Consider the following 12,342-nt stretch of genomic DNA (forward strand, 5'->3'; position numbering starts at 1 on the left):
ATGTGATTTCGCTACAAGGACCCTATATATAGGCCATCTATTCCGCTTGAACATCACTTGACCAGTTCAAGCGGAAACACAAAGTTACCATTCAAGCGAAATCATGAGTTAACCTCTCGAGCAGAATCAGTAATCTATGTGGTTTCGCTTGAAATGACAAGTGGTCATTTCAAGCGGAATCACTTACAAATACAACATTCTCGGATTCCGTGCCCTATTCTAACTATATTTAATCAAGACTCGATACAAGACGCACTCGACATACGGATGCCCCAACAATTTTAACCCCTTTGATTAATTTGATTTTTCATTTCCAATTCAAAAGTTTTCTCCTTTTGCAATTTAACCCCTTTAATTTTTTTTACTTTCAACCCAAAGCTTTTCATCTTTTGCGATTTAATCTCAACACTTTTTTACTTTCAACTTTAGTCTCTTATATACTTTTCATCTTTCATAAGTTCTCCGTTTAACGTGTCGTTCTAAATTTCCGAGTTAACACGTCACAACGCGCGTGTGAGGTTCAACATTTTTTCATTTATTTTTTCCTGTTTAACATGTCCGTCGCAGCGCGTCTATTTTTCCCGTTTGATAGGTCTGTCACAACGTGCGAATCAGAGATCGACTTAGTTATTTTTCTCTTGGTTTTACACATAGGATCGTGGTCATGTGAGACACGTTTGCCTTTCATCTAACATGATATACAACTAATTAATCCCCCGCCGCATTGCGGCGGGTGATAATTCTAGTTTATATAAAAACTAAATCTAAAGAAATTACCTATTACCTAAACACAACAAATATAAAGGTCGGCGGGAATTGTAAAACCCGTTAGGATCTCTCAATGATATCAAACTTTAACTTGTGAAAGTGCGGAAAACAATCACAAATCGATTCAAGAACATATACTAATAATCAAGATGAAAACGATAAACAAAACACAAACCGAAATCTTGCATTCAATGACTGGCAATGACTGATACAAGACTTCAACAGGAACTCGGTTCCTATACCCCTTGTGTCGCAACCCACAGCTCACAAAATCAACAACCTCAAACAAGAGGTAGAGATGTGCTTAAATACAAAACAACTGGGCCATTAACCTAAGCCCATGCGACACCAAGAGGACTAGCCCAAACCTTACATTATCGACCCAAAACATAAAAGCTAAACAAATACATAATCAACCCTTAAACTAAGCTAACCTACATGAATAAACCTTCGGGTTCCAACAATCTCCCCCTAGGTTTATGCATGAAGGTTCTTCTGACTTCAATTGCCTTGATCACCACCACTTATACTATCTTTATATCCACCGAATCCCTTCTTATGAATATGCAGAACAGACGCTACAGCAGACGTCCAACCCTTAGCAATTTCTTCATATTTCTCTGTAGCTCTGATTTGATTGCATGCCAATACTTCTAGATCTTCAACAGCAAGATTCAACAAGTCAATCTGATCGACCAAACAAAAACTTGCATCTCCATCACAAACAATCACCGCCTGCCCAAGACGTTCATCATATGCCCAAAAGTGTAATGTTTTCAGTGCACCTTTGGGAATCTTTCTCACTAACGGAATCGTCTTCTCTTTATCCGTAGCTGGCCAATGCACAATCTTCATACACTTGTTTGTGTAAGGATCTCAAATCCCTTTCGCTGGTTTAACAATGGAATCTGCCGTACGCATTGAAGGAAAACCTTTAAGAACCTCCCTCTTCAACCTCTCAAAAAATGCATATCCAGCACCTCCAGGCTTATCATCCACATAAGGTGCATTAGACAAATCTGTCAAATCCACCTTAGTGAAAGACTGAAACTGTCCTGAACATTTGTACCACTCGACAGGACCAACTTTTCTCTTTATCCACCATCTCTTACGATCATGGTCATATCCCCAGCTAACTACACCAGAACGATTACCAACTTTATCATAGAGAGTTTCACCAACATCCATTAAATGATGAGTTGCATGAGCATCTTCATCATCTGGATTCACATTCTTGTTCTTCAAGATCACTAACTCTCTTTTCTTTTTCATCCTCTCTGCCTTCTCTTTGTCTGCAACTGGATCTGTAACTCTCGTGAAATATTTTTCCATCGCAGCACTTCTTTCAGCATCATCTTTAGCAATAGCTTTTCTTCTGTTTTCAACATCACTTGGATCAGAAAATTCTTGCCCAAACTTCTTCTCCAACTTTCCTCGTAAATCATAAATAATATTGAACAACAAACTAACATCTCCTTGAAGTTGCTCAATCTGTTGATCTTTCTTTACAATAGTATCTTCAAGTTGGATAATCTTTGCATCTTTATGAATTGAATCTTGCTCAAGCACAACCATTCGTTTCTTCATATCTCTCATGCTGATAAATTCATCTTCATCACTTGAATCATCATCAAACGGCATTCTTAGTGGTTCTTCAGGTCTTTTACCACCAGAACTGCCAGGTTCATCATGAACAATTCCAGAGGGCCCAGCGTCATTGTGAACTTCAACATTCATCGTAGCTATCTCATCTCTTTGAGTATCAACGTCAAACTCAAAGATATTCTCTGCAGTGGTGGTAGTATCTCTAACATTCTTTTCAAAATCGAAGTCATACAAACCTTCGTCATCATCAGCAACGTTCACGGATTGATCTTTTCCTTGTTCAACAAACATTCCAGGTCTAGGATCCCTCCTTTTCCTTTTTAATGGAATGGAATCAGAATCCATAGGGCTTTCAATAGGCTCTTCAGTTGATACTGACAGATTGGAAGGAGGATTTCCCATCTTGTCAGTTACTGACTTTATTAGCATAGCCAAGCTTTCAGCAGTAATCACTGGTTCAACCGTAGAAACAGCATCAACTTCAGGAGGAAGTTCTATGTCATCATCAGAGTCACACATTATTTCAACACCTTCATCGTCAGAGTTAATTGTAATACGCTCTGTCTCAGGCTCACCTTCAACTCTCCTCAGAATATCATGTTCTTCAGCAACAATAGCACGTGCAGATACACTATGCTCTGGAACAGATCGTGTCATTACTGGATTCTCACCAACATCTTCCGTCTCTGCGAACTGACCAAATTTCTCCAATTCAATCAAACCTTCAAACTTTTTCTCAGTTCCCTTCTTTGTAGTAAGAGCACCAAAACATGAGGGACCCATAGGCTTTAATTCCAACGTATTACCAGATCTCTTCAATCCTGGATAACACTCATTCAAAATCATCTGCACAAACCTTGGATACATAAGAAACTTATCCTTTCGAAGCCCAATTGCATTTCTCTTCATTGCTTCCAAGATATATCTTGAATAATTGAACGGCTCATTTGTAATCACACATATCAAAGCAGCAGACTGAGTGATATTCAACTGATCAATTCCCCCTCTATTTTATGTCATGCACAAAAGGAACATGTGCAGTAATAGACGCCAGTAAGGATGCACAAACTTCTTTACCAGGGGAGGAAACTTTCCTTCATAGCTTAAACGAGGTAGAATTGCTTCCACTGTTCCAGCAGGAAGTTCTATAGGATCTGTTTCCTGATCATTAAACTTCAACACTTCTCTAATCATCTGCTCAGTCACTATAACTTTCATCTCTTGAATCTCAGCAACTCCCTTTCCTTCAACGATTTCGACTTTAGAACTCTTCCAAAAATCTCGGATAAGGCTTTCATAAACAACTGGATTCTCACGAAGAGCATGAACAATCCGGCATGTATTTAGGCCTTTCATCAACGACGTATACAGCTGCTTATGTTTCTCTGGTGGAGGTGCTAAGTATCCGACTTGATTATGAGAAGATATAAACTTTAAATCCATTTTTCTGCACACAACACAAGTCAAATAAGTTTCCAATTTTGGTTATAACAGTGATAAAAATAAAATAAAAATAAACACTGTCACTGTTCACTCGAGACCATGAGTCGAAACTAAAAGGTCTCGAGTCGAAACCACTTGTCTGCGAGTCGCAACAATGAGTCGCAATCAACAGATTTCGAGTCGCAATCACGAGTCGCAACTAACAGACTTTGAGTCGCAACCATGAGTAGCAATCTTGATGTTGCGACTCGTAACCACTGGTTTCGAGTCCTTGTATTGTTTGAGTCGCAACCACATAAACACATAAACTTCATCTAAGTGTTCTTGATTGCGAGTCAAAATCTTCAAAACTTCATCGGAAACTTCATCGGAATCTTCAAATCTTCAACGGAATCTTCAAATCTTCATCGGAGCTTCTTCAAACATTCATAATTTTCTGCAAAAACTTGAATAATGACATCATAATACCTTGATTATCAAAAAGCAGATTGCGAGTCGCAACCGGAGACAGGTCGGAATCTTCAATGATGACCGGAATTTCGAGAGAGAATAAAATTTAGTTGCGAGTGAACATAGGTTATGACTCGAAACCACCTTTTTATACTCCACTTTTATCACGGGCCCATGTCTTATGGGCTTGGGTCTTAAGAACTTGGGCTCAAACAGATTTATCAAACATTCTCTTTAACCCCATTTCAAAATCAGATTTAATTTTAAAAATTATCCGTTAACCTTCTGAGCAATGTTTGCAAAATAAAAACCTAAAACAAAATTAAATAATAAAATATTATTTACAAAAATAAATTAGGAAATTTGCATAGATACTCAGGGATCAAATCACAAGGTTTCGGGCTTGACTTCACTTATCAACACTGATCTACTACAGGATGATCTAGACAACTGCCAGTATATTTGTCCTCTTAAACACATCTCCCTAGACCTTTTCCATATAACTGCCTGTACCTCAATTTATCATGTTTTGATATTTTAACCATAAACACCCAAACAAATACTAATCAAATCCCGGAAATACAAATAGCACACTCTATCATGCAAGTATCTTCCCTACCACATATTTCACAAGTCCAATCCAGATTTCTGAAATCTTAACTGGGAGTAGGTTGAGAAGAGAACAGAATAGATCTTTTGCAGAGATGATATAATATACAGATCAAATGAGTTTTTCTCAATTTGATATAGGTTTATTTGGGTTTCTTTTGGGCACTAGAGGGCCTCTTTCAGGTGTTTAGATCTACAGCGCGACAACGTACAGCTAGGTCAGCATGTATCTGAATGCAGCAGAAGCTGTAGTTGCCTAGCACCTCCAGGTCAGCATGTATCTGGATGCAGCAGAGGAGGTACACGACTTTTTCAGATAAGATTTCAGAATCAGATCAAAATTGTGTGTATCGGGAAAACATACAGACATTCAAATAGACATGAGCTAATTCCAAGTGATTTTCTTTTCTGAGGTCATGTACTAGTTTAGTTCTGAACAGAAACAGCTAATGTTTCCAATCTTAAGGATAGAGCCTACCAACACATCATACTAGAGTCAAACTATTTCGATACTGGTCTTACACGAGTCAGCCCTCGACCATAATGTGAAAATTCATTTCATTTCCCAGTCCAGCCACACTTCTTTTTGTATTTTTTTCGATTTTTTAATGTTTTTGTATTTTTCAAAATTTCTCCCCCTAAATTTGAGCATAAATAAAAAAAAAAAACTACCTAAGAATAGAAAACTTTATGAACAAATTTACCTACGAAAAACAAAAACATGCTCAATCAGTAAAACGAATCATTTTTAGAAAATCCACAAGCACTCTGAATTTCGAGCTGCTGACAGGTTTGGTGAACAAATCGGCAGCATTTGCATCTGTGTCGATTTGTTCAAGAGTAATAAGACCTCTGTCAAAACAATCTCGAATAAAATGAACTTTAATATCAATGTGCTTGGTTTTGGAGTGAAAAACAGGATTTCGAACAATTTGTATTGCAGCATCATTATCACAGTAAATAGTAGTGTTAAGATAAGTCAAACCATAATCCTGCAATTGATGTTGCATCCACACCACTTGAGAGCAAGAAGCAGAAGCAGCAACATACTCGGCTTCAGCTGTAGATATCGCCACTGTTTGTTGTTTCTTGCATTGCCAATAAATGAGCCGATCACCCAAAAATTGGCATCCCGCAGATGTAGATTTCCTGTCACTGTCAGTACCTCCAAAGTTGCTGTCAGAGAAAGCAAACAAGTCAAAATTGGAATCCCTCGGATACCACAGGCCAAACCGAGGTCGGCCTTTAAGATACCGAAAGATTCTTTTAACAGCAGTAAGATGAGAAGTTTTAGGATTAGCCTGATAGCGTGCACAGTTGCAAACAGCAAACATGATGTCCGGACGGCTAGCTGTGAGATACATCAATGACCCGATCATGGACCTGTATTGACGTTGATTTACAGACTCTCCTTCTTCATCTTCAGTCAATAGTGGTCTCTCTGCCATTGGTGTTTCAGCAGGCTTTGCATCCGTAAATCTGAATTTTGCCAGCACATCATCCACATACTTCCCTTGATGAATAAGAATCCCTTGCGAACTCTGCTTGACTTGTAGACCCAAAAACAGTGTCATTTCCCCCAGAGCACTCATTTCAAACTTCTTCTTCATAACTCTCTCGAACTCCTTGCAAAGATCCTCACTTGTAGATCCGAAAATGATATCATCAACATAGATTTGAACTAAGATTTGATCACTTCCTACCTTCTTGATAAACAGAGTCTGGTCTATGGTGCCACGCGTATACCCATGAGCCAAAAGATGCTCTGTTAAGGTGGCATACCAAGCTCGAGGAGCCTGGTGTAACCCGTACAGTGCCTTGTCTAGCTTGTAAGCGTACTCAGGATGTTCTGGATGCACAAACCCTGGTGGCTGCTCGACAAAAATTTCTTCCTTCACATCTCCATAGAGAAACACGGTCTTGACATCCATCTGATAAACAGTGAATCCCATGTATGACGCGTAAGCTAAAAAGATCCGGATGGCTTCAAGTCGTGCAACCGGAGCATATACTTCATCATAGTCCAGTCCTTCAATTTGTCTAAATCCCTGAACCACCAGCCTTGCTTTGTTTCGAACGATGACTCCTGCAGAATCCTGCTTGTTTCGAAATACCCATCTAGTTCCAAGCTTACGTTTTCCTGTTGGCAACTTGACGAGTTTCCATACTCCAAGTTTTTCAAACTGGTTCAGCTCTTCGTGCATAGCATCTACCCAGCCAGGTTCCTGCAAAGCTATATCAATGGTTTTAGGTTCGATTTGAGAAAGATAACAAGAATATAAGCAAGTGTTAATGGTTCCTGATTGACTCCTGGTCAAAATTCCTGCATTTACAGGACCAATCACATTTTCTATTGGGTGATTGCGTTGAACGCTCGTAGGTATGGCCAAATCAGGTACAATCTCCTCTTCAGTGGTGGTGTTGCTAGACTCCCCCTCATTAGGTGCTGTAGTAGTATGAACTACAGGAGAAGTGACGATACAATCCTCAGGAATTTGTTCAGGAAACAATGCAGAGTCACTAGTTGATGCACCCTCAGGGGATCGATTAATCGTCGGCGTTGGTGTAGGATGCTGCGTAAACACCATTCCCGGTGGATCAATGGTATGATGCCTCACGTTGTCTTGCATCTGTGCTTCGTCTTCCGTATCTTCAAACGACAATGGTTGTTTGGGAATAGACACACCTGTAACTGAAACATCACTCAACAAAATGTTAAATGATTTAAACAATGCAGAATAATCGTATAACCAATCTGGACCAACTCTAGCATCCGTAGCATTCTCTTCAAGCCATTCAATGTTGCACGACTCGACAACTTTTTTAGTTACTTTGTTGTATACTCTATAAGCGGAGCCCTTAGCATATCCAACAAAGTAACATTCGTCCCCTTTGACTTCAAACTTTCCGTTGGAGTCCATGAGTAATAATACACATGGACAACCAAAGATACGAAAGTGTGAAACCGAAGGTTTACGTCCTTCCAGAATCTCATAAGGGGTTTTCATGTGACGTTTGTTTACTAAAGCATGATTCTGGATATAACAAGCCGTGCTAACAGCCTCGGCCCAAAAGAAACTAGGAAGCTTTGAATCAGCCAGCATAGTTCGCGCGGCCTCAATGAGAGTACGATTCCTTCTTTCAGCTACTCCATTTTGTTGTGGAGTTCGAGGCGCACTGAACTGACGATCGATTCCCTTATCAATGCAGAAAGTATCCAAAGTAACGTTCTTGAATTCTGTCCCATTGTCCGATCGAATAACCTTCACCTTAGCGCTCGCTTGATTTTCAGCCAAAGTGATGAATTGTTTTACCAAGACAGCAGTTTCATTTTTGTGGCTGAGAAAATACACCCAAGTGTAGCGAGAGTAATCATCGACGATTACCAGACAATAAGCTTTCTTCCCAATACTCAGCACATTCACTGGGCCAAAAAGATCCATGTGAAGTAGCTCGAGTACAGCTTTTGTCGAAGGTGCTGGTTTAGTCTTATGAGGTTTTCGATGAGCTTTCCCTTTCGCACAAGCAACACATTTCTCCACCAACATGAAGTCCTTGATTGGAAGATCACGTACCAGTTGACCTTTAGCTAGACGGTTCAGGTTTTTCATATTCACATGCCCAAGTCGACGATGCCACATCAGACCATCATGCTCCGAAATCTTTGAAAATAGACAAGTGATCTCTTCACACGGTTTCTTGTTCATATCAATAACGTAAGCATTTCCCTTTCTCTCAGCTGTCATCAAGAACCAGTCTTCTGGAATAACAATTCCAGGCTTAAGAACATGACACCCCTTTTTCGTGAAATGAACTGAATTCCCTCGATCACAGATCTGCGAAATACTTAACAGATTGTGTTTCAGTTCTGGAACATAATTAACATTCTCAAAGCTTAAGACGCCGTTTCGAACAGTTCCTTTTAACGTGATTCTGCCTGACTCTCCTCCCGCAAATGAGACATATCCACCATTAAACTCTTTGACATTTACCAGTTGGGATAAGTCTCCTGTCATGTGCCTGGAACAACCACTATCCATGTACCAGAGGCGCACGGTAGTCCTCCACAGCTGTTCCTGCACGATTAGCGGGATTAGTTAGATTTAGGAACCCAGCCCATAGTGGATCTGGGTTTTCCTTGTGCATCAATATACGTCACTCTTTGCCACACTAAATTATCTTTATTCAGAAATTTTGAAACATCCCTTTTGGCGACATTTTGATGACATGATTTCATTGAATTGGATTGCATACCATTAGCTTTAGGTTTCCAAAACTGTCTTGACCAGTTAGAATTGAAACTTTCAAAAGCATTACCAAAAGAATTACTTCGATTTCGCTGAAAATTTGTTTGTCTATTCTGATATTGATTATAGCGTTTGGCTGCATTCCAATCCTGATCAGAAGGTCTAGTCCTATGATAGTTGTTCTTCATTGTCTTAGTCCTTGCAGACATCATGGACTCCGAACAGTGATATCGGTTAGACATGACCTTCTGATTTCGCCCTGATGTTTTCTTGTTCGATGTCCTTGGGAGTTTACCACAATTTCTGGCAATGTGACCAGCAATGCCACAGTTAAAACATGTTTGACGTTTCACATTTTGAATATTCTTGACATTTTGACTATGTTTGCTTGATTTCGTGTGATTTGATGTTTTAATTTTCTGAACATGTTTGACTTGTGATTGCTCTGAGGATTTAGATGATTTGACTTGTGGTTTTTCTTTAGATAAATTTTCTTTTAAAGATTTCTCTCTTAGATCAGCATCCTTTTCATTTTCACTTAATCTTGATTCAGAATTTGAACATGTACGAGTTTCATCCAAATGCGTTTTATCAAGGCATTTATCATATGAAACTGATTCAGGTTCACTTCCCGAACAAGAAGAAGTCTCAACAATATGCTCTTCCTCAATGCATTTGTCATGTGAAACTGAATCAGGTTCCTTTTCTGAACATGAAGAAGTTTCATCAATGTGCATTTCCTCAGAGCATTGATCATGCAACACAGTTTCAGGTTCATTGTTTAATTCAGTTTCCAATGGGGTCCCACTAGATTCAACATTAGGGACACCCACTGAGACAGATTCAGAAGAAGAATCAGGATACTCTTGATTTTCTTGAGAAGTCGTTTCAGTGGTTTCACTGAATGCATCCTGAGGGACCTCACCTGTAACATTTTCACAAGCTGAAACATTAGAGATGTTAGGATCACAAGCATTAGCTGAAAAACAATCATCACCACACTTATTGTTCAAATCATCAACACAAACATTATCAGTTTTGCCCAAAACAACAGGCTCACAAGACGAAACATAAGCTGAAAACGACGCAAACAAAGAACTAGTAAAAGCAATGTCAGACTCAGTTGGTTCAGAATAATGTTCAAAATATGGTTCAGAAACATTTGAAATAACGACCGGTTCACTCCCATGAACATCACCACACTTTACTTCAGAGCTATCATCTGCACATGACGATGAAACATTAGGATCAATTGTGCCTTTAGGAACAAAATTCAATGGAGTAGACTTTTGTGGCTCAACATGTCTGTCATGAACAGACGATTTGTTGTTATTTGAACCATAAGTCATTTTACTCTCGTTCAGCATCTCCTCCTCAGTCATTGGTAAATAAGTGTAATTATCATTATATGGAGGAGGAGTCTGAGTATAACCCAAACCACGCCCTTTCTTTTCCTTGTATGCAAGTTGTTGATCACATAGATTTTTAACTAGTTTACTGGAAGAATCAAACTTCTTGATATTTAGTTCATTAATTTGATATTTGTTTCGAATATCTTCCAGTTCCTTAGTCAAAATGCATACCTTCTCTTGAGCTTCTAGGAAATGAGCTGTTTTTCCACTGACATCATCCTTTAGTTTGATGATGTCCTTTCGCTGAGCTTCAATCTTTTCTTTATAAAGCTTCTCATTTTTAGACAAAGTAAAATTCTTATTTTTTATGTCATTATAATCTTGAATGAGCTCAGCGTTGTGTATTCTGTAAGCCTCAACCCTTTCCCTACACTCAGGAGTACAGAAAACAGAAATTACCTCTTCTTTGGTGAGACCTTTAACAGGAGCTGAAAGAATTTGAGTCATGAATGCAAAATCATCAGCCGCAGTCTCTTCCTCTGGCTTTGGGCTATGTTCGCTTGAAGTCATGAATGCAATGTTGGATGTAGCAGTTTGATTCTCTGGAGCTGATATGTTCAGACGTTCAATTTCTGAAGTCCAATCAAAATTGAGGTTGGGCTGAACCACCAGTGCTTGTGCTAATCCTTGCGGCTGTGGACTTCCAGAAGCAGCAGCATCTGCTATACTTGTAGTGGTCACAAGAGCTCTTTCTCGATTAGGAGTTGCAGGTTGGGCAGGAGTTGCAGGAGTTTGATCTCTGTTTATAAGTGGCTTCGGGCAGTTTCGAGCATAGTGTCCTTCCTCATGACAGTTGAAACAACGAAGATTAAAGGGCACTTTAGCAGCTCCATTCCATGCATTTCCCCACCTGTTTTTACCTGTTCTTTTCACAAACTTTTGGGCTCTGAAAGCTGCCATTGCCATCTGACAGGTGATGTCCATTTCTTCAACATCATCTGGATGAACCTGTGTCAGATCATCAGGACTCCACTTTGGTGGATCAAGTTTTCCTGCAATAAAAGCATTCAAACAGTTGATCACTGAAGCTGCTATATCCAGTTTTTCCTTCGATTGATTTGCGAAGAAGGCCATCATTTCGTTGTTTGCAGCGGAGGCAGGAGTAGAAGCAACAGCAGAGACATTTCCAGCATTTGGAATTGAAGCAGGAGAAGCTGGAGAAACGACTTGATTAGAGGATCCAGATGAGTGCACCTTTGCTGAAGTTGGAGTAGCGGATGAAGTATTGCGAAACATCTGAAAACCTCCTTGAGACAATAAGGCTGTGTTGCTGTTGTTAGAGGAAGCGGGAGCAATGGAGAAACCAGCAGCTAGCATACTGTTCTTGTAATTTGTTTCTCTTTGCTTATCATCCAGTTCGCATGCCTTAATGTGAGAGATCATCTCTGACAGAGTGCATCTAGCGAGATCTTTAGTCTTCTTGATCATAGCAACATGATGATCCCAACTCTTTGGTAGTGCATTAAGAAGTTGTCGGTTTGTGGATGCATTTGTTGTATGAATTTCTTCCATTTGCATTTGGGTGATCAGCTTCACAAATCTCTGAATCTGATTGTCTATCGTTTCACCATAAATATGGTTGAAATTGTTGAAGTTTTGTTGCAGCAGATTTCTTCGGCTCTCTTTCATATCTTCGTTTCCTTCATATACTTCGATCAGAGAATCCCACAATTCTTTGGCAGATTTGCAGGTGCGAAATCCAATAGCAATATCAGGACCCAAACCCATGGTTAAGTAAGAAAGAGCTCGATCATCTTCTTCAACAATAAGCAAATCATCTTCAGTGTACTGATCTCTAGGTTTCTTTA

The sequence above is a fragment of the Helianthus annuus genome, chromosome 1 (genome assembly GCF_002127325.2).
Source record: "Helianthus annuus cultivar XRQ/B chromosome 1, HanXRQr2.0-SUNRISE, whole genome shotgun sequence".
NCBI lineage: Eukaryota > Viridiplantae > Streptophyta > Magnoliopsida > Asterales > Asteraceae > Helianthus > Helianthus annuus.